The sequence below is a fragment of the Xyrauchen texanus genome, chromosome 36 (genome assembly GCF_025860055.1).
Source record: "Xyrauchen texanus isolate HMW12.3.18 chromosome 36, RBS_HiC_50CHRs, whole genome shotgun sequence".
Taxonomy (NCBI): Eukaryota; Metazoa; Chordata; class Actinopteri; order Cypriniformes; family Catostomidae; genus Xyrauchen; species Xyrauchen texanus.
Genome location: NC_068311.1, coordinates 4,914,621 through 4,921,223, shown reverse-complemented (window position 1 = coordinate 4,921,223; position 6,603 = coordinate 4,914,621). Strand labels below are relative to the sequence as shown.

At 36.7% G+C, this 6,603-nt stretch overlaps 1 long non-coding RNA gene across 2 annotated transcripts; it reads right to left on the bottom strand.

The window, feature by feature from the left end:
- Positions 1–1,948: 1,948 nt before the first annotated feature.
- Positions 1,949–6,173, bottom strand: LOC127629577 (uncharacterized). 2 transcript variants are annotated; one of them, XR_007968778.1, is made up of 3 exons: positions 5,902–6,173; positions 2,638–5,503; positions 1,949–2,259 (listed from the first exon to the last, which is right to left on the bottom strand). It is a non-coding gene; the product is annotated as an uncharacterized LOC127629577 (long non-coding RNA). The 2 variants fall into 2 exon arrangements; XR_007968777.1 differs by having other exon boundaries at positions 1,949–2,789; positions 2,897–5,503.
- Between the last annotated feature and the right edge of the window lie 430 nt (positions 6,174–6,603).

The window sequence follows — 6,603 nt, the reverse complement described above, 5'->3', positions numbered from 1 at the left end:
CCACTTTGTTTCCATCTGTTTAATTTATGGAAATGGAAAAAAAAACTTTTTTCTTATTTGACATATATCTCTGGGGGTAAATAAAGTGGCTCCAAAAAACTCCTTTTGATTTGTTCCCAATCATGTGAACTGTGAGTAAAAGTTTGTGTTGATATGACAAAGCAAACAAACGTTATAACATTACAAATATAATTTATCCTAGTGTCCAAAAGTCCCTCCAAACAAGTAAAAGATAATAATTGTAAATATGAACTAATTACACATGCAAACACAACAATGACTAAATGTATGCATTACATGCATTTTAGCAATGAGATAACACAGAATGAGATTCATTCTGTGCCATTGGAGTCATCATTGTGTCTGTGTCATGTACTTGGCACTATCTCCAGGTGGCCATATATAACAGTTATCAATCACATGTTTCTCTGCCCAAATATGGATAACATTTGCACCAATTTGAACATAATTAGATTTTTTCGCTGGTTGTATTCTCCACCAACATATGACACATTGCTATTTGATGAGTTTGATGTGTTAACTGATTTGCACTGTGCAAATTATTGTAAAACAATCAAAATGGATCTTCCGACTTTCCTGCAATTTTCAAAGCACTTGTACAGTTTTTGTCATAATGCATGCATGCATGGGAAAGTACAGCTTCTAAGCTTTCAAACTAAACCTATTTTGTGATAAGACTGACCAAAATGTTAATAACTACATTCTTTTTGTTTTTCTTGCAGGCCCAGCTGAACTTAGAGAGCTAACTATGTTTTACTGCATACGAACATCAAGATATTTCTATTCAAGTAGATTATATATTGAAGCCCCTCTCCATGACACATGTTCTTGAGACACCCCTGAGCTGGAGTGCTAAGTCAGTGTGTGTATGTGTCTTGAGGGTTTGTACCCACTGGTGCTGCATGCCAGCAGTTTCTTATTTGCCCAGCGCTGTAATGTGGAAGCCGAGGGCTCCAATTCAGGATCGAAAAAGCAAACATGAGCCTGAAAACACCCTCTGGACTAGAAATATTATTTTTAGAGTCAGAATATGTATTACACATTGAATACTCAACACTTCAAGGAAAGTGCTGCATCTATGTGTATAAAGAAAGCTGGGATTCAAACAAGGAATTTCAAGAAGCAGCTGAAGGTACAAAATTGCATATTACTACTTGTGGCCAATATTGGGTGTATTCTAATTACAAAGCAATCAGTTACTGCAATATAATCAGTCAAAAAGTAGTGTAGCACATTACAATTTAAACTCTTGTAATCAATAACTGACTTTCAATAAAGTAAATAATTACTTAAGTAGCACATATTTCTAAAATTATGTTCATGTATTTGTCTGTTTGTCAGCTGAAGGGACAACAACAACAAATATAGACATTTTGAATTTGTTGAGGGGAAAAAAATAAAACATTTGAAAGTACTTTTGAAACAGTGACTTAAAAGTAATTAGTAGTGTGATTTACTCATCCTGTCAGTATTCTGATTACAATTTTGGAGAATTAATTTGTAGTAGATTACTATTTTGAATAACTTACCCAACACTGCTCATGTCAAACTGATTTTCAGGACAATATTTGGCCATTCTTTGATTATTTTTGTTAACTTACATTTTACATTTAGTCATTTTGCAGACACTTATCCAAAGCAACTTACCACTGATAAACATAACAAGCAATTTGTCATACAAAAGCCAACAATATCTGCAGTAAGTTTCAACAGTTGCTAGAGTAGTAAAGAAAATATATATATTTTTAAATAAAATTGACAAATATATATTTTCATAAATAGACATTTAAAATGTATTAATCTTTAATAATCCAGTTAAAATGTAAATAAATAAAATTATAAATCATTTTAAATGCAACAATTAAATTGGAGTTTACAAAAGCCTCTTTTTTTATTTATTTTTTTATTCATTTGCTAATCTAGTATATTAAAAAAATGCAATTGCACAACTGATTACATGGGAGCAAACAAAAGAAAAATGAATGAGGTCCAATTAACACAAGTTTGATCTTCAGGGTTCATTTTTTCCATTTTCAAATGTTTTTGAATTTTGAAAATAGCTGATTTTGTGCACATCTCATCAGCTCATTTGCGACATCACCTTGCTTCTATCCTGATCTGGATTAGACGGTGTGTAATCTCCCATCCTCCATGAGCTCTCTGTGGCTCAACCTCACCATTAAAGCTCTTCGATTTAGAGCACAGATCTCTGTAGTCCTCATTCATGTTCTCTGTGATCTGAGGAACAGATAGAGAGAAGGGAAACCAAGGAATCAAATCAAAAAGGCAGATCTGAGTGTCAAAAGAAATTGTCATCCTCTGGAGAGCTCACATGATTTCGACACAGGGTTTAGAGGAGGTGGCAGCTTAAATTTTGACATTAATTTGAGCAAAAATTTCAGGATTTTGGAACAAAGCAGAGGGTGGGTGCTTAAGACTATGTATGTAAATTATTTCTTGCATAAGTTATAATGCATTGGCATATAATTTGCACAATGTATGCATGTTGCATCAGATAACAATATAACAAAAACAAGTGATTTTAAAGAAAGATTTTCAACAAACATTTAGCAAATGAACAACAATCTGCTTGTGCATGTTTAGCTGCTGTGATACCAGATGCATTTTCCTCAGTCTCATCTCTCTTGTCCAGGAGCCATTTCAAACTCACAAACAAGGACAACAGCACTATTCAGCACAAAAGCCTCCAATTACTCATTTCCATAAATGGCATTTCTCCAGCAGTTTGTTGGAGTTGCAGTGGATGCCTGCAGGGTGTAACAGACACACAGGAAGATTAAGGGAACTGTAGACTGCCGACACTGCACAGAGGAAGAAGAGAGAGAAGTATGCAGAGAGAATCAAAAGAACCAACCTTTTGAACCATAAAATGACACGACACTGCAATCTCGTGGACTTCATGGGCAAGCGCAAGTTAATACAATGAAACCGCAAGTCCGCTTTAAGTGACAGATTTAAGACAAGAGAGATCATGTCCCAAATGATGCAGACTTCCGGTCTTATATGTGAAGTCTAGAGGCAGTGGGATGTCCCATTTGTCGTTTTACAGTTCTGAAAGTTGCAACACCTTTAATTTACTACTCAAAAGTCCTTGCGACATAACATCATGTAGGTGGACTTTAAAGGCTGAGGGAGCTATTTGGGGCAGAGCCACAGATTAAAAGGTGATGGAAAGAGAGTGCTGACTCTGCATTTCTCCTGTAGTGTCCGGTTGAGATCTCTCTCAGCCTGTAGCTCCCACTGCTGGGTGGAGGCCAGACACTGTAGCTCAGTCTGGAGAGAAGCCATCTCAGAATGCAGCTGCAGCAAACACTGAGACTGACCCACACAAACAACCTATGAGATGCAACAATCTTTTGAGGATCATATGTGATCCAAGTAATAAGGAACTTAAAGAAAAAATGTATCGTGTTAATATTATAAATATCTGAGGACAAACTAATCACTGTTTGCCAGGTTAGTGGTATACTTAAGAGTTTTGTTTGAGGCACTTACATTCACCTGCACATGTAAACTATGGGTAAAGTGACACCTTGATTCTCAGTGAGTTGTTTAGAGCTGTTCTGTTTTCCAAATACTCCTTCAGTTGAGCTTTCTGATTGGACACCAGATTCTTTAGCTCAGACACCTTCTCTCGAAGCTCCTTATTGGATTGTGAGAGGTCATCTGACTTCACTGATCCATCATTTAGTGCCTTCTTCAGCTAAGAATAAAGAAAACATGAGTGGGTGATTAAATGAAAAAGATGTCCAAAATGTTCTGGCCAATCAGATTGTTTCTTGAATATTACCTGCCGTGTTGACTTCCTCCCAGACTCTTTTTCTCTTTGGAGTAGGTTCTTGAGGGAACCAAATTTTCTATCAATGGATGAATCTCTGTCCTCACCTCTTTAAGCTTTGCCTCTCAAATGATGCAAGTATGTGTACACATGGAAACACACAAGCTAGAGAACAATCAAGGAAAAGTGGAAGTGGTTTGACCAAATGGACGATATCTAAACCGGGAGGGGGCAATGGGAGGGAGAGTGCCCTGGACTCAGCCACGATGGAGGATGGTATGTTTTGCTATGTTAACTCTGTACTCTGCCTGAAAGCTTCACTTTATTTAGTTGACCAGGTGGCATTATTGTTGGTGCCAGATGGGCTGGTTTGAGTATTTCTGTAACTGTTGATCTCCTAGGATTTTCAAACAGTCTCTACATTTACATTTATGCATTTGGCAGACGCTTTTATCCAAAGTGCAATTATTACAGGGACAATCCCCCCAGAGCAACCTGGAGTTAAGTGCCTTGCTCAAGGGCACAATGGTGGTGGCTGTGGGGTTCGAACCAGCGACCTTCTGATTAACAGCCCTGTGCTTTAGCCACTACACCACCACCACTCTCTAGGATTTACTCAGGTGCCAAAAACAAAAAACATCAAGTGAACAGCAGTTCTGCGGACAGATGAGAGAGGTCAACAGAGACTGCCAGACTGATTCAAGCTGACAAAGGCTACGCTAACTCAGATAACCGCTCTGTACAATTGTAGTGAGAAGAACAGCATTTCTGAATGCACAACATGTCGAACCTTGAGATGAATGGGCTGCAACAGCAGAGATTGTTAGCACCTAGTGATCTTTTAAGCACTAATGGATTCTATCTTGTGACAAATCATGATTGAAAACGTAAAGTCACGTGATGTTGCAATAGAGTTGTTTGTATAAAAAGAGGGTGAATTTCATTCTTGTTTCACACACTGAGGAAGGCCTGTGGGCCAAAACTTCTATGTCTATTCCCCTAAAAGTAATGTAATAAAATAATAATAATTTATAATTGGATTGCAGATCATCCTTTCAATGAATTACAAATTACAAATGGATCGACGCACCCAAACAATACAAAAGCAATATAAGACGATAGGGCGCGGTGTAAAAATGTATTTGCTACAATAGCAGAGAACCACATCTGGCACTTAATTAGGACAACAGTTTTCTAATAAAGTGCTCAGATAGTGAATTATAAATTTAATTTATTGTAAGGTATGCATGTTTCTTTTTCTAATGAACACGTGCACACACACACAAGTATTAGGTTTAAGGAAGAGCGCTGCCGCTGACCCAAGTGGGATGGATTGAGTTCTCTGTCCGTCTCCAGTCGATAGATTGTGAGTTTAAGAGTGTGCAAAAGACTCTCCAATCGGCAGACTTGTACAACAAGAGTCTCACACTGTCTCCACAAGCAACCCCTCTCCACCAGCACCAAGGGCCCGATAGATATTCACTGGACTGACTGGACACTTGGAGGAGTTTCCATCTGAAGAGTTCACATGCAGCTGATCTGCAGACAGTCCTATAGATCGCAGACCCCTCAATAACTCCTCTGTCTGCTCATCAGCTGACTGGAGACGCCGCTGTAACACGGAGAGAGACTCAGGGACCGTGGCCCCAATGCTCACAGGACATATCACTGGCATGGACATTACTGTAGATAGATAATGTAGACAGATAGACAGACAGATAAACACTGTTACATTTCAGTTTTCATACACCATATTCATATACCATGGTATATACATTACACTTGAAAGTACAAAAAAATACAGCAGTATTAACTTAAAAAAATAAAAATAATAATAAAAACCCATTGGTATAACCATGGTACAGTGTCAAAAAAAATAAATAAATAAAATGGTGGTATTGTGGAAGTGTGGAAAAGAGAGGTCATTAACTTATTGTATCTTCAAGAAACAAACATGCTTGAAAAATCATGAACTCTTCGCCTTTAGACGTAATGAAATAATCGTCCATGTCTCATATTAATTACAAATTTTATTAAGGACGAATACATATTTTCAATCAGCGCAAAGCACTTGAACGCACCGTTTCGTGACGTCACATCAGAGAATATCGTCGCAAAATGCAGAACATCGGAATTTCCGTCACGTTAAGCGACATTAAATAAACTATTTATTTGTATCAACCGAATTCGGAGTTGAACTGTTATTTCTGTTACTGTGGATTACCTTGAGAGAGTATGGCACTTCCGGCTTCAATCGTTACCGTGGAGACCGCTACCAACTCAAGCGCCTTTCTAAAATCCCGCCATTAAAATAAAAAAGCAGATAGAATGGAAATCGTCAAATGTTTTTTTTTTATTTATTCATGCCAAACGTCTTACGTGAAACTGTGTCAAAAATTACAGAAACAAAAAGAACAGTTAAAAAAAAAAAAAAATACAATAATTATAAAATTTCTTTTTTTTTTTAAATACAGAGGGAGAGAAAAAAAAAATCTATATGTTAAACAATGAAAGCATTTTTTGACTTTTTAAAGATTTTTTGTTTTTTATGCCCATCAAAGACATAATATATAGATATAGAAGTTATAGTCTATATAGCGGATTCTTACCCAAAAATTTGCATTTGTGTATAAAACAATTACCAAGTATAATAAAGAGATTAACAATGTACTGGATACGAGAATTTGCATTGTTACAACGAAAAATAATATTATAAGTGTTTAAACATATTTTGACATTAGTTTTTTTTCTGAGAGATAGGATTTAACACAAAGACATTCACT